The sequence below is a fragment of the Myiozetetes cayanensis genome, unplaced genomic scaffold, assembly GCF_022539395.1.
Source record: "Myiozetetes cayanensis isolate MyiCay16 unplaced genomic scaffold, myiCay2020 scf26, whole genome shotgun sequence".
In the NCBI taxonomy this organism is placed as follows: Eukaryota; Metazoa; Chordata; class Aves; order Passeriformes; family Tyrannidae; genus Myiozetetes; species Myiozetetes cayanensis.
In genome coordinates, this window is record NW_026087477.1 from 517,218 (window position 1) to 536,966 (window position 19,749).

The window sequence follows — 19,749 nt, forward strand, 5'->3', positions numbered from 1 at the left end:
GCAGCAGTGTCTGGACTCGGGCTGTGCTGAGCAGGCACGTCTGGCCTCCCAAAACCCAGCATCCAAATGAATAAAAACAAAATAAGAAAGTAGGCAAGGGCTAACTGACAGAGAAAGGCAGTTTTGGAAAGGTTAAGGTGAATCTTTGCTTTCCTGGGGGGGTAAGTAAAAGGCACACTTCATCCTTTCTCATCCCTCCCATCCCCTCCTCGGACGAGGCTCCAGAAAGGATGACAGACCTGTTGGCTGCTTGAATGATTTCCACCTGGGTCCACCAGCACGTTAAAATGGTTTGGAGGGTCCCCAAGCATCTCCATCCTCCTGGGTGGCTGCTGTGAGGGTCCCTGCAGGAACTGATGTCCCTCAGCCGGGGCTGCAGGGGAGCTCTTGGTGACTCCGGTGTAAAACCGGTGCTGCAGTTTGCACGTGCACGAAGGGGACAGACCTCTTGATCCGCCCAGGACAGGCTGTGGAGCCACCTGACTATGTGACAGTGCTGCTTGTGTCCAGTTCTTATCCATGACACAGCTGAGGGTTTGCTCTTTGCCTCCCTTGAAGTCTGCTAGACCGGGCTCTGTGCCTGTGCAGAGGTATTTGCCTTTTTTTTTCCCCTCCACGATGTTCTGTGGGGGTTGCTCGAGTTTATGTAACTCCCCATATGTTGCCCTCTTCCTGTGGAAACTTGAAGATAAATTGTGAAATGCAGGGAGCTGGCTGAAAAGGATACATCCTCAGCTGGATCTTGGCCTGTTTGTGGCAAGGAAAGGGGAACCTTGGAGCGCTCTGTCCTCGTTCCCTTCTCCCACAGCTGAGTGAGCAGTGTGGGATGGAGCACCTGATGCTGCCCCGTTGCCCAACACTGGGATGCTGCTCCTGGAGGAGCCCATGGTGAGCTGGCAGCAGGCTCCAGAGCAGGAACGTGCTGTAAGGAAGGGTGGTGGTTTCTCCATGGAGGGGCTGCAGCCCCAGCACCATTCCCTGCAAACCCTCTCCCATTTTCCAGAGCTGCTGCATTCCCTACAGTGCTCCTCTGCCCAGCATTGCTTTCACTGGAGCTTTAAGTCAGTGTTAATCGAAACATGTGGCTGGACCTGATCTTGCCAGGTGCTGCTTGGTCTGCATTCCCATGTAAATCATGGAATCATGGAATTATTTGGGTTGGAAAAACCTTCTAAGACCATCAAGTCCAACCATTCTCCCAGCACTGCCAAGGCCACCACTGACCCATGTCCCCAAATGCCACATCCACACGGCTTTTGGGAACTCCACCCCTGCCCTGGGCAGCTGTGCCAGGGCTGGACAACCCTTTCCAGGAAGAAATTGTCCCTAATATCCAATCTAAACCTCCCCTGGCACAGCTGGAGGCTGTTCCCTCTCCTCCTGTCCCTGTTCCCTGGGAGCAGAGCCCGACCCCCCCCGGCTCCCCCCTCCTGTCAGGGAGTTGCAGAGCCAGAAGGTCCCCCCGAGCCTCCTTTTCTCCAGGCTGAGCCCCCCCCAGCTCCCTCAGCCCCTCCTGCTGCTCCAGCCCCTTCCCCTTGCCCATATCAAGGAGGTCTGGGGATGCTCAGCATCTTGCAGAGGGGGATTCTTGGGCTCCTGTGGGACACAACCCTGGCAGCTGGTAGATTGATGGCTCTTTTGCACTGCAAACCTGAATTAAACCCTTCACCCATCGCCCAGCTCGTTTGTGCTCATCATTTTTGAAAATGGTTTGGTCCTGAACGTGAGGGCAGTTGCAGGCAGGGTGCAGGCAGAGCCTCCAGCCTCCACTGAGGAATTACACAGTGCGTAATTAGGGTCTCCAAAAACATCCATTTCCATTCCCTCTCTATCCCCCCCACCCCACCAGGAGCAAAGCCAGGAAGCCCAGCCCCCTGAACGAACACCCCCCACACACCTTTTAAACTTCAAGGCCAAGAAACTGAATTTTGACTGCGAGAACTGAGCTGGTTTGACCGGCGGCCGGCGGACGAGGGAGTCTGTGCACAAGTGGATGGGAGAGGTGGAAAGTCCTGACGGGGAAAAAAAGTGCTTCAGAGATGAGCCACACAGGTCTGATGATGGCTGGCTGGAAACTGCAGCCAGGGCTCCTGGGCAGCCTCAGCAGTGACGGGAAGGCCGAGCTCCTCCGCATCCAAACCCGGGAATTGACCTATTCCGTGGGGTTTTTTTTTGAAGTTACTGCAAGATCATGACTGGTTTTAAGGGAAGCCAAGAACTTTGCAGTTGCTCAATACTCGCTCTCGGCTGCTTTGGTATGTGTAATTTGGAATGGTTTTATTTTTGTGGAGGGGATTTGGAGTTGCCAGCATGGGATCTTTGGAGATTAATGTGCCTGGCTCGTGTGGAAAGAGGCGCTGGTGAGGTGGGGCCTGGCTTGGTGGCTTGTGGCCTCATTAGAGGTGGCATGACTGGGCAGGTGACTCTGGGCAGCACAGCAGACCAGAACACAAAACTTGTAGTTTGATCTGTTTAAACTGTCTCTGCTGCCCCAAAACAAGTTCCTCCCTTGTGCTGCCAATAATCCAGGGTGCCCAAGTTTCACAGAATCATGGAATGGTTTGGGATGGAGGGGACCCTAAAGATCATCTTATTCCAAACCCCCTGCCACAGGCAGGGACACCTTCCACTATCCTAGGTTGCTCCAAGCCCTGTCCAACCTGGCCTTGGACACTTCCAGGGATGGAGCAGCCACAGCTTCTCTTGTGTTTGGAGGGTGCAAATCTCACCCACTGACAATTTGGCTCAGTTTGGGAGAGAATCTTTAAAACTGTGTTTTGAAGCCTTCCAGGATTCATCCTCTCAGGGGGCTTGTGGTGCTGTGTGTGTGCACAGGGGGATTTTTGGGCTGTTCGGTGCCCACAGGCCAAGAAAGGTAGCACGGATTTAAGGGTATTTAGGCTCCTGTGTGCTGAAATTCCACCCACCTGTGCCAGGGAAAGTTATTGCTGCCCAGCTGAGATCTCTTTATATTTGATACTGAATTTTCCCTCTCCTGCCGCTTCATTAAGGCGATGGAGTCATAGAAATGTCAGTAATTAACTAATGAAGGACACGGGTGGTAGCACAGTAAGCAGCTTCCATGGCCACGTGGCTGTTATTCCACAATTTTCAGTCCAGCATGGAAAGGTCATCTTGGGATACCTTCATCACACTCTTTGTGGCTGTGACTGGTCCCATCCTGCATCCAACACTTTCCATGTCACTTCAGCTGTTTCCAGCCCCTTGGATGGTCATGGCCATGCCATTTTCTCCCCCCCCATCAGCAGATCCCAAGCCCAGGGGCAGGAAGAGGGCTGCCACTTCCACATATTTTTTTTTTCCCCCATTTCGAGCATTCCTGGAGCTTCGTCTGCACTGACAGGACTGGGCTGTTGGGGCAGGAGGATTGTTTTGCTGTGGAGGTGACAAGTGGCAGCTCATCTCCTTTGGGATGCTTTGATGTGACTCACTAAGAGATTCACTTCCCGAGGGAGCACCTGGCATCCAGAGCTCAGTCCTCCGTGCCCCTCCCTGTCCTTATTAAAGGTGGGAATGCCAGCCTCGGCTGCAGGGTTGAATCAGATGCACCATGAGCAGCAGGGACAATGACCTCCCTTCCACTGCCCTCCTCTCTGGGGAGAGTCAAAGTTCAGACACTGGGCTCATTCATTCTGGTGGGCTTTTGGAGATTTCTGGAGAGCAAATCAAGCCTTGGGGAGGCTGCGTGGCCTCTGACAGCTGCTGTGGCACAAACTGTCAGAGACACAGAGGTGTTTGTGTCCTTCTTGGAGGAAGTTCTTCCAGTCACCCTGTTGTAGCTCCTCACTGCACTTCAGCCAGTTCTGGAGCATCTCTGACCAACCCAATTTGCCTGTGGTCGCTTGATGGGAGGTTACAAATGACCCCATCAAACTGTGGTGTTGGATGTTACGTTAGAATCAATTTTTCTCATTGCTGATGGTTTTACTTCACGTATTTTTGGAAGCTGGGCCCTGCTTTTACTTTGAAGCAGTCAAAACATTGAATAAAGCACTCCAGAGCTTTCAAAGCACTTGAACTGTGTTCTCCCTTCAGACATTCTGTTGCTTCCATCCTGGATCTGACCCCAAACACCTGCTCTGAGCTGTGCCTGGGTTGCAGAGGCACTTGGATCTTCATCTGGAAAAAAGTGAGAGCATTGGGAATGATGGCTTGGGGGACAGGAACTGAAGATGTACGTGGTGGTTAAATTTGTCCTTGCTAATAAGAGCCACTTGAATTTATTTTTGGGTGCAATTTCGGCCCATCCTATTCTGGAGCTAAATTCATGCCTTGTGTTTTGGATTGTCTCCTCCTTCCCTCTTGGTCTCCAGCTGCCAAACCCTCTCTTCTCCCCCATGCCCTGGCACGTGGCACTGCAGTATCTCAAAGTCCAGCACTGCAGGTGTGCCAGCTAGAGGCACTGAGCTCATACAGGTCTAAATTTTGGAAGCAGCAGAAAACGACTGACCTGAGAAAAAAAACCTTGTTTGGGCTGAATTTTCTCCCTGCTCAGAGCCCAGCGATGCTGAGCGGGCGCCTCGGAACCCTCGTGCAGGAGAGCTCCCAAGTGGTGCTGCCGTCCTTAGGATGGATTGGGTTAGAAAGGACCTTAAAGACCATCTCATTCCAACCCCCTGCCATGGGCAGGGACACCTCCCACTAGACCAGGTTGTTCCAAGCCCCATCCAGCCTGGCCTTGAAGCCCGTCCTCCTCACAGGCATCCTCTGCTTTTACGAACCCATTCCCTAAATTATCTCCGTTGACAGAATCACACTTACGTCAAAGCACTTGCCCACTTAATTCTTCCACTTGTGATTTTTCTTTCCTCTGGGCAGGGTTGTTTGTCAGCAGCTCTGAGTGCAAAGATGCCTATTTGTTAAGTCTTTCCTGGCTGCCGAGTTTGAACTCTTTAATATTCCTGTCTTCTGTGAGCTCTCTTCCATGAACTTTCCTTCACTTCCCTTTCCTTCACTTCCCTCCTCCCATTTATCCAAGCCCTGCTCACAGATTTGGTGTCCAGGGAGGGGCTGTTGTGTCACACCAGACTGCCTGTCACCCCTGGGGAAAGGGGGAGGGATGTGAAATAAAAGCAGTTGGTGCTTCCATGTTTATTGAGAATTGCTGGCCTTTGAAATGCCCTAAACCTGAAGCCTCGTGCTTGGTGATTAGACCTGATGTGCCTAATGATGCTGACCTCTTCCCACTCCAGTTGTCCACTGCCTGATCCAAAAGGAACTTATTCCCTGGGAAGTGGGGCTTGTTCAGCTCACTTTAGGTAGTGGGCAGCTGAGAAAGCAACACTTCTGCTTTTTCCTGACAGAAAACGTCCTGCAGAGGCTTCATTACTAATAATAAACTGCTAAGCCTTGTCATCTTTGATTGCCAGGCATGTGCTGTGAGCTGAAATCGCTGGTTTAGTTACAGAATCATGGAATGGTTTGTGTTGGAAGGGACCTTAAAGCCCATCTCGTCCCACCCCCTGCCCTGGGCAGGGACACCTTCCACTAGCCCAGGTTGCTCCAAGCCCTGTCCAGCCTGGCCTTGGACACTTCCAGGGATCCAGGGGCAGCCACAGCTTCTCTGAGCAACCTGTGCCAGGGCCTCCCCACCCTCACAGGGAAGAACTTCACCCCTATATCCAATCTAAACCTCCTCTCTTTCAGTCCTGTCCTGCATCCTCCCTTTAACCTGGGCACCAGCTGTGCCTATTTCACCATTAGTATTTACACTTAGTATTCCCACTTCCTGCTTAATAACAGGGGGTCAAGCCCTGTCTTGTCAGAATGGGGTGTTCTCTGGGGCTCAGGCACAGCTCCCTGGTTATTCCCTGGCTGAGGGAGGGCTGTTGCCCTGGTGCCGAAAGGAAAGGAAGGCACGAGGAGCTGACGGGCCGTTTCGTGACAGAGTTGAGCTGATGTAAGATGCAGTTGGTGTTGCTCTGGAGAGTTTATTTTCCTGTTCCCTCCTTTCTGCACATGTTGGACCACGTCTGGTGATGGTGCAAGGCACCTCGGCTTGCTTTCCTTGGCGCGGGGCCAGGCTCCGGCACGGCACCCTGTCCCGGCTGACGCTTTGGCAGGTGAGCTGATCCCGCTGTGGCTGACACAGAGCCTGGCACGGGCAGCTCTGGCACTGCCTGGGGTGGGAGGTGGAGGAAAAAGGAGCTCCCACCTGGTGGCAGAGACCTGTGTGGTCATCCAGCTCGGAGAACCCCATGTAACCCACCACAGAACTCCGGACTGCAGCCAGTGCCCCGAGCGCCCGACTCCTGCCTCTGGGTAGGCTGAAATGGAAATGTGGAAAACAGATGTGACCTACTGATACTATCTTGTTTAACTGTCTATATCCAGATGTTTCCAGCTTGTAGTGCTAATTTCCACTTGCAGTTATCCAAGAGCTAACTCCAAGATGCTCACTGCCTTCATGTCTGGGAAGAGGAGCAAAACTAACCTTAACGTTTATTGCTTTGCTTGACCTGGCATCTCTTGCATCCAGGTAGGACAAGCCTGCCCATCTCCAAACTGCCTCTTGCATCTCAAAATCTTCTTGTACTGAAGGTTTTTCTTCATTGTCTGGGTGAGAGGATTGAAAAGCAAGAGGATTCAGATTTTTGAGGAGGAAATTCCGTACTTTGCAAGGGCATTTCACATCCATTTTAGAAGACAGGGTGAGCAGCTTTCCCCAGGGGATGCTCTTCCCTCGGGACTGCACTTTTCTTAAATCTCACCAGCACGTGACCACAGAGCAGGGAAGGACTCGCAGGAGTGTTTCTTAACTCCCTTTGAAAGGCAAGCTGTTCTTCAGCCTCTTGCAGAATCAGCCTGACAGGAGACGCTGTAATCAGGCTGCAGAGGTAATTGCATTTGTAATGTGAAAGACAGGACAGAGTCTACAATTCCCATCCTCAACTGGCTCTGCGGGGACTCAAGGTAGTCCAAAAAAACCCCCAAAACCAGCAGAACCAACCATTGTTTTTGACATTTGCGATCGGTCTGGGCAAAACATTAGGAAACAACATACTCAAGGGGACAAGATGATCTCATACATCTGACTTTAAAGCAACATACTCCCGTGGAAACTTGTTTCTCTGCCTATTCCAGAGCTCTTGGCTGCTGCCCGGACCTCCCCTGCCCCCCCACCCCAGACCAGCTCAGCTTAGTCAGCAAGTTCCAGTTTAACTTCTCTTCTGGCCTTTTATTTTGTGCCTCTACCTGAGTTAGCTCCGTTCCTCACTGACCAGTTCTTGGTCACAGGAAAGGCTTCCAGGATGCTGCCAGCAACTTACTGTCCATTTCCTGAAGAGAACTGCTGGCTTTTAAGTAGTTTGCCTGAGATCTTAACTATTCCAGTGCAGCTAAGGCTTCCTGTGTTGGTTGACCTCCTTGGGATGAAGCTCCAGCCACCCACATGCTCTGTCTGCATTTAGCTTTGAGTCTGGAGAACAAATCTGTGCCGCAGGATTTCGCCATTGCCGCGTTGTTGTTCCCTTGACACTGCGATGTGCGATAATTCTCGGTGTAGCAACTGTGATTTACAAGCAGCAGTTTGTTGCTGTTGAATTTTGAGGGCTGTGGAGACAGAAGCTGGGCTGGAGGGAGCCGTGAGGGTTGGATGTCCCAACTGGAGCTCGGTGGCTCGGGCTGCGGATTCTCCTGCGATGGCAAATCCTCCCTGGTCCTTCCTTGAGCCAACCCTGGGTGCAGGTCAGACCTTTTTGATTTTCATACCTCTTCAATAGGAAGACAGTGAAAGGATCTTGGCATCCCAGGTGGAGATGAGCCTGTTTGCATCCAAGTTGCTCAAGGTTTTGCTCTAATAAAACCTTGGCGTTCCCCGTTTGCCTGGCTTGAGCACTGGGCTGATTTCTTTCTTCTCTGCCATCGTAGGTGTGGTGTGGACTTTCCCAATAGGACACTGCTCATTCCCTCCCATTTTTTAAAACAAGAATGTAGTGGATTGTCTTTTCAGGGTCTGATTCTTGCTGGTTTTTTTGGGAGCAGGTGTGGTGTGGCCATGCATGTAGTGATACAGTGGAAGCTTGTCTGGAACTGACTGTAGTCTCCTCTCTGCCTCTGAAGGATTTACTCTCCTTGGAAGGTTCCCATTTTCACTGAATCCACCTGTAGCAATGAAACCTGCAAAACCCATGAGCTCCCAGTGCCAGCAGACTGACTGGTGTTGGTGTTTGGGCTTTAACTGGGGACAATGAGTCAGCCTGTCCTCAGAAAGCACCAGAACTATCAGCACCACTTGACCACCGTTTTCCTGTTTCTCCCTTTTGTTACTCTCTTCCTTTTGTTGAAGCTTTTAAGGGCCAGGGTGCACGTTGGTGAGAGTGTCTGGATGTTTCCCATTACTGGGAGTCTCCTGTTTGTGTCTTCTCTGCTTATTTTTTCAAAAGAAGGACGAGAAAGATGCAGAGATCAAGACCTTGTCTGAACCTGATCTTGTGGCATCATAACTCTAACTGCTAACCTGAGGGAACTGGACCTAATCACTCCACAAATAAATCTCTATAAATCAGCATTTACACCATAGAAGTTCACACAAGCTGATGGTGAAGTCAAAGTGCAACAGATTAAAAAATATTAAGTGTTTTGGGGTTAAGTCTTCAAAGGTAGGTTAGTACCTCTCTGGAGGCCATGGAGGACTATGAAGATACAGCAAACTCATACCAACTCATACTTGTGTTTGGTTCTTGGGACGTGGCCTTGGTGCCTCAGGACCATCCTTTGCATACTGGTCACTCATATTTTTCATTGTCCATCCCCTTTTTCCTAAGGAAAAGAACACAGGGATGTGCAGTAATACCACAGAGAGTGCGTGCCCGGGTGCTGAAGGCACATCTTTGGCTTGTCAGCATGAGGGAATATCTGCATGGGAAGTGGTGCTCGTGGAGATGGGAACCATCCCGGCCGGAGTCGGAGCAGATGGGACGCGCAGCCTGAACCAGCCCGTCTCGTTTATGCTTTATTAATTAGACGTGTTATCAGAGTCATCTGTGTTTTCTTCCCTTTTCTCTCTTGCAAACCAGTTCTGCTGCTTCGCTGCCCGCAGAGGCTCTGATGAGGAGCCCAGTTTGAATCCCTGGGACTGGCACGGCAACACTCATTCACTGTGGTCTGTGTCAAATGCCGTGAAGTGTCTGGGGTGAGGGCTCAAGAGCTTTGGGAGCTCTGGGGATCGTGATTTTTGGAGGTGATGGTGCTGTCCTGGTGGCACATCCTCCCTCTGTGTGCCGTCAGTGTCTGCAAGCACCTCCACCACTTGTGTTATTCACAGAACCACAGCATGGTTTGGGTTTGAAGGGACTTTAAAGATCATCCAGTTTCACACCCCTGCCATGGGTGTGAAACACCTTCACACCTTCTGCTAGACCAGGTTGCTCCAAGCCCCGTCCAACCTGACCTTGGACACTTCCACGGATGGAGCAATCACAGCTTCTCTGGGTACCCTGTGCTGCTACTTGTTGTAGGATGCTTAAAAACATACATGGATCTAAAAGGTGACTGGATAAACTCTTGGTAAGGAAATATAAAGATCCCTGTGTTGAAGCAGTCCATGCTGGAGACTGAGAAGTGTCTGGGGAGAAAATGGTACGTGCTGGTGCGGGTCTGACCTTGCTTCCTAGACCTGCTGCGTGTTGCTGTTGGAGTTACTGATTTAAATGGCTCTTGGATGAGGTCTGTCCTGCACACTGGGAGGGTCTCAGGCTGTCTCCCTATCCACACTCAGTTTTAAGATTTTGTTGAAGGAGAGGAAAACCTTTCAGAGGTTAAAGTGCTCAGGGGGAGCCAGCAGTAGGGAATTTCTCAGATTTCCCTTTGGACCTCTGTTCCCCGGCGGGTTGATATCCACATCCTCAATGGCAGTGCCCTTATCTTCATGTGAGGGTGAAGTGAATCATAAAACCCTCCCAGTGAACCCCTTGTAACCTAAAGTTGTGCCAGGGGAGGTTCAGGTTGGACATGAGGAGGAAATTCTTCACAGAAAGGGTGATTAAACATTGGAATGGGCTGCCCAGGGAGGTGATGGAGTCACCATCCCTGGTGGTGTTCAGGGAAAGACTGGACGTGGCACTCAGTGATCTGGGCTGGGTGACGAGGTGAGGGCTGGTCACAGGTTTTGGGCTTGATGATCTCTGAGGTCTTTTCCAACCTAAATGATTCTGTGTTTCTGCCAGTGTGGTGTGCCCACCTCTGGTGGGGGAGACTGAAACAGGAGTTGGACTCGATGAATATTGTGGGACCCTTCGAGCTCAGGATATTCTGTGAGACTCCATAAAACCGAATTCTGTGATTCCGTGAAACCCCCATAAAACCAACCCGAGTATCCGCCTTTCAGACCCATGGGGCTGTTTTATATCCACCGCTGGGTGAGGTGGAGATCTTTGGCTTTGCTTTATGCCTGATGCTCTTCCAGGGGAAATATTCACTCACCGAACGAGCAGCAGGATCATCCCTGCGCACGGGGGGTGGGAAGCGGCTTTGAACGATGGGCTCGTCGGCTCCCTTGGACGCTACCCCGATCCCTTCTTCCCTTCCAGCAGGACAAGAATCGCCGCGCCCGCGCTCTTCCCTTGCACACACACTCAGCATATGTTATCCTTGGAGTCCCTTTCCCAGGCGTGCCTTTGTGCAGGCGCAGCGTCTTCCGTGGTAATGGGGCGCCGGTGCCTTTTTATCGGCGAGTTAATTGGGTCCCTGGGTGCCGGGGCATTTCCTGCTGCCGCATCCTCTCCCCCGAAGCTGCGCCTCCACCTCGGGAGCTTCCCTGCCGATGGAGATGCGATGCCGTGCCTGGAGCCTGGAGCCTGGAGCCTGGAGCGGAGGTTAAATCACAGATGAACCTTTCCGGGGGATGCACGCACGCTGGGAGGCCGCTGGAGTCGTTTTAATTGCGGCGCGTTTATCGAGCTCGCTGTAAACGCAGCGGGAGGCTCCTGCTTCTCCAGAGCCCGGAGGCCAAAGGTGTATCGATCCAGGTTGTTCCCAGCTGAGGATGAAACCTCCCCGTGTCCTGCGCTTCCTCCTCGACTTGTGTCTGGCTGTCGTGATTTTGCAACGCGATTTTTTTAGGCCGGCCGATTTCTCCTCCCTGTTGCTAAGGGTGGGGAGGAGCAGGGGGGGTGGAAAACTCAGGAGCGCTCGTCTCCAGCAGTCCAGCAGTGCAGATAACGTTGAGTCACTGCCGAAAGCCTCAGAGCAAAACAGATGTTCTGTTTCTAGTGACTAAGTGAAGTATTAAAGGTACCAGATGAGCGAAGTTTTAACTGAAGTATTTAATTCGTTGGTTGGCAGCTGAGACAAAGCGTGAGCAAACAAGGTGCAGTGCAGAAACAGCCTCTCTCTCCTGCGTTATACAACCTGTGTGTTTTCATAAAACAATTTTTTTTTCCATTTTTTTCCCCATTTTTTTAAATAGGTCTTTCCGGCTTGACTCATTCTCTCTGTAGTTGTAACCTTTAGTTCTGGGTGGGAAGGCAGTTATTTTTTGTGAGACATGAGACCAGTGGCAGGGTGAGTGGGCTTTGTTGCTGCTTCTGTCATCTCGCTGTTTGTCAGGTCACTTCTCTAGGAGTGGCTGGTGTCTGTGAAGTTGGGGATAATTATACCTGTTCTCAAAAAAATAAGGAAACTGGACTTAATGGTGCATCTCCTCGGCCTTGCTTTTGAATTCATGAATGAGTCGAAAACTTGGAATGTGACTGTCATGCAGCTGTTACTCTCTGAGTAAGAGACAATTTTTGATGACCTGTGTTCTTCAAAAATATGAATGAAATTAAATTAAGATCAGAACTGTGATCCCAGGATCCTGGGCTCATTGGGGGCCAAGGTGTTGGTTTCCCACTCCTTTGATCCTCGGTGAGAAACCTGCAGCAGTGTCTGGCTGTGTGAAGCACAGGTGCTGTGTCCCTCATTGCCACTCCAACCTGAGCACGTGAGAACATAAAAGGGAAGGAATTGTGTCCTGGCCCCTCTTGCCAGCAACGTCTCAGTGCAAGTGCTTTGTGGGTTCCTCAAGTCCAATGAATATCTTCTGTAAAACACATTAAAATCCTGAGGAGGAGGGCCGTGGCCAGAATTCCCCGGTAGGTAATTCCATAAATCACTGCACTCCGTACTTCTTGGACTAGTGACTTGCACATTTGGCTGCCCAGCAGCACAACATCAGAACAGACCTTGGGCTGACCAGACTGCTCTCCCTGCTGTGTGGATTTGTACTGCCGAGCCCACGAGGGAGCTGAAGCCAAGGCTCCATCTCCCCAGTCCTGCAGGATTTAGCTTTGTTTTTGGCAAGTTCTGGATGATTTCTATTAAGAAAAAGGCTTTTTGGATCTCTTCTGAGGGTTCCTCCCTTTGGAGGCTTTCTCAGGAGCCCATGTGCTGAGCACTTAATCTTCCACCCCACTTAAGGGAAGAGGGGCAGACACCAAACCCTTGTTGGCACCTTATTTCACTTAATTCTTGCATTTAATTGTTCTTCCTTCGGCTTTTAAGAGAGTCTCTGCCAAAATCAAGGAGCTAAAAGTTAAAGTAATTATTGTGGTTGATGGAAGCAAGCAAAGAGGCCATCAGGCTCCTGGTCTGTGTGCTGGAAGGAAAGGTGCAGGCTGGGATTGAGCTCATCTCCAGGGACATGCTGGGCTCCAAGAGTTAATTTTGCCCCTGGCTTCTCTGTCCATGAGTAATCCATTTGTGCTGGGAGGAAATGGCAAGTCCTTGCAGCGAGGACAGGCTTCACTACTGGAGAAAATTATGCCTATTTATCATATGATGCTCTCTGTGCCTTTTTTGTTTGTCCTTCATCTGAACTAAGCTCTGTGGTGATGAGCTTTCCCGTCTGACAGCAGACGTCGTAGTGGCCTGCAAGTGTTTCTCTTTCTTGCATTTGCTGTTTCCCTGCAATTCCTCAGGGAACCAGTCTGTGCTGGGGCCACCCAGCTGGGAAGGAGCTTGGCAGGAAAGGACTTGGGGGTCCCTGGTGGGCACCAACCTGACCCTGAGCCCTGTGTGACAAAGGACAGTGGTACCCTGAGCTGTGAGAGACACAGCAGTGCCAGCAGGTCGAGGGAGGGGGGTCCTGCCCCTCTGCCCAGCACTGGTGAGGCCACACCAGCAGCACTGGGTCCAGTTCTGGCTCCCCAGTACCAGAGAGACAGGGACAGGCTGGAGAGAGCCCAGGGAAGGCACTGGAGCACCTCTGCTCTGAGGAAAGGCTGAGGGAGCTGGGACAGCTCAGCCTGGAGAAGAGAAGGCTCTGGGGGTCTCATCAGTGTCCATCAACGCCTGCAGGGAGGGTGCAGAGAGGACGGAGCCAGGCTCTGCCCTGTGGTGCCCAGGGACAGGACAGGGGACAGTGGGCACACACTGAGACCCAGCAGGGTCCCTGTGAACATCAGGGAACACGTTTTGACTGTGGGAGTGACCAAGCACTGGCACAGGTTGCCCAGAGAGGTTGTGGAGTCTCCATCCTTGGAGATACTCAAAGTTTATCTGGGCACAGTCCTGGGCAGCCGGCTCTGTGTGGCCCTGCCGAGCAGGGGGTTGGACCAAGTGGCTTCCAGAGGTTCCTTCCGACCTCAAATGCTCTGTGATTCTGAGATAAGGAGGTTGAGGTCCCGAGGAGATGCAAGGGCTGGGCTGAGCCCTCTGTAGGGGTGTGACTGCACAAATGCAGCTACATTTGGCATCGCACAGCCCTGTGTGATCACACCTCCCTCGCTGCGTGCAGTGCTGTAAAAATGTGAAATGGCTCAGTAATCCTTCTCCTGCTGTTTTGGTGTAATTTCTGTCTTTATGCTGTGTGTTTTCTTTGCTTGCTTCCTCCTTTCACCTTCCCAGCTGTCTCCTCAGAGCAAACTTCCGTGACTCTTATTGTTCTGCATGTTTTCATTCTCCTTCTTGGGTAAATGTATCTTTTTTTTTTTCTTTTTTTTTTTTAAGCGTGGTTTACTAAAACTGCAAAATGCTCTTTCCCTGCTGCATTTTGAAATATTAGTTGCAAAGAAAAAAAAAAAAAAGGGGGAAGAAATATACTTAATTCAGGTTCATGTCTTCTTTTATCTGTTTTTCTTTATAAAAATGACTAAAGCCGCTGATAAATAATGCTAATTTTTGGTGCCATCTGTGAACGCAGAACCAAGCTGTTTCAGAGCAGCGTTTTTTAGTGCTTTTATCTGTTCGGAGGGGAAGGGGAAAAAAGCTCTTTGCATTAGCAGCAGTAACCTATCTCCCACAAACTGTAGTCTGTGCTCCCATCTACCACTAAAACCCAAAGCAAACAAAGATTTCGTGCAGAGGCAGGAAACCCTTTGGGTGTAATTGCCGGGAGGTCTTTTGCTTTTCCCGATTTTTTGGGTCCGCGCAGCCGAGCGGTGCTGGGTTTGTTGTGAGCTCTCACCGCGCTCTGATTCGACGTTTTTGGCAGCTCCGTGGGCTTCTAAACACCCTCGGCAAGAGCCTCCTGGCCACGCTGAGTGAAAAAATGTCCCGTGGAGGGAGGGAGGGAGGGAGGGAGGGAGGGAAGGGGCCGGTGAGTGGAGGCACAGCTGAGCTACGCCCTGATGACAGCCCTGCCCCCAGGCTCCTTTATTTTGGCCTCGAGCCTTCCTTTACATAATCCTGCCCTGATCCCTTCTCCTTCTGCAAGGATTGGAGTCAGAGGACCCTCCAGTTTAACCAGATCGATCTGGGAAGCGGCTCCCTCCCACCATCCGAGTTGAGGGGTGGTGGTGTTGGTGGAGTCAGTTGGCTCTGGAGGTATCAGAAGACCTCACCAGTACCTGAAAAAAAAAGAATTAAACCTTGAATATGGTCTGGAAAACTATGGAGCAGGTCTGGTTCCTGGGACCTGTGTGATGAATAGCTGATGGTACCACAGAACCTCACGTGGGTGAGGTCTCGCCTGCAAAGTCCTTGTGGTGTTTTTGGGTGTGTTTGTATCTGGGTCGTGTGAGATTCCCAAACCAGAATTGGACTGTGATTTGGGATCACTTTCCCATACCAGAATTAGGCTGTGATTTAGGATCACTTTCCCATACCAGAATTAGGCTGTGATTTAGCATCAGGTCTTTGGGGAAGCTTGTCACGGTGGTGTGTAATAGAGTAATAAAACCTTAACTGCTTTGCTTTAGCGTGTCAAATGACTCATTTACAGTATCATCTGGGAGAGATGAGGCTCGGGAAGATAAGTAAGACTTGCATGGGGAGGGAATATTGAGTAATGGACCCACAGCTATAATTGGAGGGGGAATAGATCTTCTATTTCAGCGCTGAGGAAGTGGTTTATCTGCCCAGTCTGTAAGTAAGTGATACTTCTCTCAACTTCCTCCACATATTCTCCACTTCCTATGTGTAATAATCCCGATATAAATAACTGCTTCACTGAATCCCAGAGGCAGATACTGCCTGCACTTCTCTATTATACAGAATTTGAGGTCCAACAGGTCGGTGCATAGTCCTGCCCTTCTGAGAGCAACAAATTGATGTGGAAGCAGGGAAAACATCGTGTCCCTATAAAGTACCCCCCCCTTCCCTATAGCTAACCCCCATCCATGTGTGAATGTAGAACACCATCCCACAGGAAACCAGGGAAGTGGCAGACAGACATACAAAGGATTATTATATTTGATCAGGCTTGGAAATGGGCTGGAGATAAAGCCCTTGGTGTTTGCTGGACCATTAAACATTTATTATCATCTCTCCCAGTGTGCTGGTAGCTGTAAATAACAGCTGTGATGAAAGAGTGGGGTCAGCAGTTGCCTTTTGCACCGATGTTTGTTAAATGGAGAAGCAGATCCTGTGATTTTTAAGAGCTTATTTGGGGGGGAAGCATCTGCCCAGATGCCTGGGAGAGAAGGCATGAGATGAGCTGGCAGCCTGGAGCTCCCCCTTATCACGAGGAAACGCCGAAATCTTAGGAAGTGGGAGAACTCAAGCAACAATGAAAAAAAAAAAAGATTAGGGCCAAAGTTAGGAGTTAATTTATCCCTACCCTTCCTAACAAAAACACTTAATTGCCCTCGGATCAGAACAGCTTTTGGATCTGGGTTTAATTAGGTGGAAGGAGGGTTCGTGCCTCTGCCCCAGCTCAGCCACGCGCGGCGAGGCATTTCCATCAGCGGACTTTTATTTCCCTTTCCCCCCCTTCCCGAGCTTTGGAGCTTTGGCAGGGCGAGAAGTGTTGCTGCAGGGCTGGGACTCATCTCCTGGGGTCTGAGCTGCAGCACCTGGTCGGATGATGGGGCTTTTTGAAAGGGGGAATATGAAGGGATTACTCTGTTGCTGGGAGGCCACAGCCCGGTGATTCCTACCGCAGGCGATCCCTCTGAAGTCAATGAGATTGGAAAGCGTGTAAATCAGTATGGAATTTGGCGTTTTCCTGGAAAAGTAGGGGGGATATTTGTTTTACTTGCATATAAATCACTTCTAATAAGGCTCTACGGACCTGACTGATCCTTCTCATCACACCGTTGCTCCTTCCAGTCCCAAAGTGACTCTCGCCATCCTCTTGTTTCTTGAAATAATTTTGTAAAAAACAGCTCCTGCGTGGGAATTCTCTGTGGCTGTTGCTGGGAGTGACTCAGGCGGGAGCGAGTCCTTCTCGTGTGCTCGGGACCTGCGGTGTGAACGGAGAAAGGAGACGGGCTTGTTTTCACACTCCCTCCTTTTGAGTCCCTGACATGTTCCTGTTCCACCATTTGGATGTTGTCAGGCTGGGGGATAATTAGAGGGAGCCTGTTTTGCTGCAGAGCCGGATCGGGAATCCGCGTTGCTGTGAGCGGGGCCGGGTTGTTTGTTGGGGAATGCAAAGCGGTGGAGTGGGTGTCCAGGGAGCTCTGCTGCACCACCAGGGGAGAGGATGCTCTGCTGCTCCCTCCCTGTGTCTGCAGAATTTCTTTTCTAAATCCTTTTTACAGCTAAAAATAAATAAATTCGTAGAATCACAGGATGGTTTGAGTTGGAAGGGATCTTCAAGACCATCTAATTCCAGGCCATGGGCAGGGACACCTTCCATTATCCCAGGTTGCTCCAAGCCCCATCCAACCTGGCCTTGAACACTTCCAGGGATGGGGCAGCCACAGCTTCTCTGGGAATTCCATTCCAGTCCCTCACCACCCTCACAGGGAAGAATTTCTTCCTTATATGCAAGAATTCCTTCCCAGTATCTAGGAATCCTAATACCTAAACTGATCATCCCATTTATCAAATGCAGATTGGGAACCTGGCACTGCACTGCTCTGAGCTGGAGCAGGGATATTGATTCTTTCAGTGGTGCTCTGCAGCCCAAAGGTCTCCCTTCACCTACCACCCAGATGTTTAAGGGAATCCTGGGAGCTGCTCTTGGAGCTCTCTGACATCGGTTCTGCTGCCTGGGTGCTGGTGGGTGGTTTGGGTGCTGTGCACTCACCCTCTGTGAGAGGACTTTAATGCTCTATTAAAGAGTTAGAACAAAGAGCATCAGCTTTTCTCTCGCTGCCTTGAGGAGGACGTCAAATTTTGCCAGATGTTCCACCAGCATAGGTGGTTTCAGCTATTTGAGACATGGCCTTGCCTTATAAAAATGCATCTTGCCTTGTTTGTGCATTGTGCAGCCTGTGGAAAATGTGACCAGCTTGGGTTTGAAATCTAAAACTGGAAAAGTCCTACAGAAAGTAACTGAGGAGCCAAATATATATAACTGAATAACTGAGGAGAGAACCAGGTCCCATGAAGCTGGTTGCCAAGGGAATAATTCACTCGGCCCTCCCCCAGCCTGCTGAAATAGTTATTGTTTTCCTCTCCTCCTTGCCAGCATACCCACAGCTCCAGAAGAGCCACCTCTCACTCCTGTAGATGCTCTAGCTGATACATCCCTCATTCCATTTCGGGGCCGTTTTCATGAGCAGAGCATAGCTTTGAAGGCACCTTCCCCCTTTCCAGGCCTCCAGAAGAGCTGGTGGGGATGAAAGGCTCGTCCCCTTTTCCCACTGATGCTGTCTGGCCTGTCAAGTACCCTACTCCTGCCCACAAACCTTCCGTTCCCCAAGAAAAGAGAAAATAAGGTTGTTTTTAAGGCAGTTGTCTAGTTTTGGATGTAAAATCTGGGAGAAATGGAGATCTTTCCAGCTTCAGGCCAAGTGCTGTATGTTCCCTGTCCTCTCAATTTATGGCTGATTTCTTTGTTGTTCATTAGCTCCTGGTGTATTAGCAGGCTGCATAAACTTGGGTTATTCCCCAAATCCCTTGAGCTGTGGTCTTCAGTCTTCTTCTTGACCACCTCCATGCCTTCTGCAGGCTGGTGTTCCTCCAACTGTGCTCGGAATGCTTGGATAAACTTATTTTACATGGAGCCTACATTAGTGTCTGGGACAATCTCGATTATGTGGGACAGTCCCGGTCATCCCCAATAAAACTCAAGTAGCCGGGGCAGTAAAAAGTCTGTTTGTTTAATATGAGTGATCTGGGTGTGAAATGACTCCCTCATCTTGGCACAAACCATTCACTGGGTGTTCCTCTTTTGCAGGGAGCATCGGGAATACTCCTCAGCCTTAATAAGGATTGATTGTTTACTCCTCACCCTCGTCCCGGTTTGGTATTAATCGGAAAAAGCTTTGACCGTCGCCTTGGGGAGGTGAAGAGGTGAATGAACGTCCCTTTTAAGGTACAGTAGGAGCATTAATGAGCTGTTTTGGGTATGGAGGTGGTACTGGTGTAGCCTTTGGAGGTTCCAGGTTGTACAGCTTCCTCATGGATTCACATCCCTCAGCCTTACAGGGTCAAAGCTGCGCTCCATCGTTCCCTTGTCTGATCTTAATGAGCATGGTCTTCTTTAACTGGGGGTGTTGTCTTTGTTTTGATGCAAACTTGAACAAGTCCAGCTTTTTTTTTTCTTTTTGTTAATTTACCCAAAAGAATCTTTCGTTTTTGAAACTTGTAGGTTTTGTAGTGAGATGTGTAGAGTTTGGGCATTGATACTTGCGCTGTTTTGAGGGCTTTTCTTAAGGTTTTTTTCTTCTTGTCTCCCTAACCAGCATTAATCTGAAATACATTGACCTGTGCTCTTCCCTTGGCACAGATGGGCACGGAATTCTGGCATGAGTGATTTATTAAGGAGAAGGGAAAGAAAAAGCCCAGAGTCTTTTTGAGGAAAGGAAGGTCATGGAGTAAGAAGGAAGGTTATGAAGTAAGAAGGAGCATTACTCAGGGCACTGGTGAATTAAAACCCCAACATCCATCAGGGAGTTTGTGGGGAAGTTTTTCTGGTCAAAGTTCTTCCCGTGGTCTGACTTGAGGAAAAGATTGAGGAATGCTTTTAAAAATTAAAAATAAAAAACCTTACTGTCAGATTTCTCGTTGGGTATTCCAAAGGACTCCTTCCAACCCAAACGGATTCGGCGCTAGGACGGTGCTGCTGGAGTAGCAAGCGGAGATGTGCGTGTGAGACCTGGTGATTCATATAATCAGGGTCTTTTCTTAAAGCATTTCTTGTTGCTGTGGCTCCCACAGATTCACCCTGTCTGGGGAAGAAGTTTGTATTTGTGGTTTGATATTTCCTTAATGCCTGTACACAGGGTCCTGCCAACACTGCCCTGCTTCACAAACTCGACCAATTTATGGTTTCATATAAAAATTCTTTGAACTCTTTGCAAACCTGGTGTGGTACCTCCGTGCCAAACTGAAACCAATCCTGACTTTTAAGGATGACTAAATCCTTCCCTTTGAATTTGTGTGATACTTAGGGAGGAGTTTCAGTTCTGTTTG

The 19,749-nt window shown here is 50.1% G+C and overlaps 1 protein-coding gene across 1 annotated transcript in view; it reads left to right on the forward strand.

The window, feature by feature from the left end:
* The window catches only part of PTPRA (protein tyrosine phosphatase receptor type A), a 111,899-nt gene that overhangs the window by 8,682 nt on the left and 83,468 nt on the right, over positions 1-19,749 (forward strand). The window contains exon 2 of the mRNA XM_050321041.1: positions 18,512-18,649. The gene's annotated coding sequence lies outside the window, so the exon portion shown is untranslated. The remainder of the gene's footprint in view (positions 1-18,511; positions 18,650-19,749) is intronic.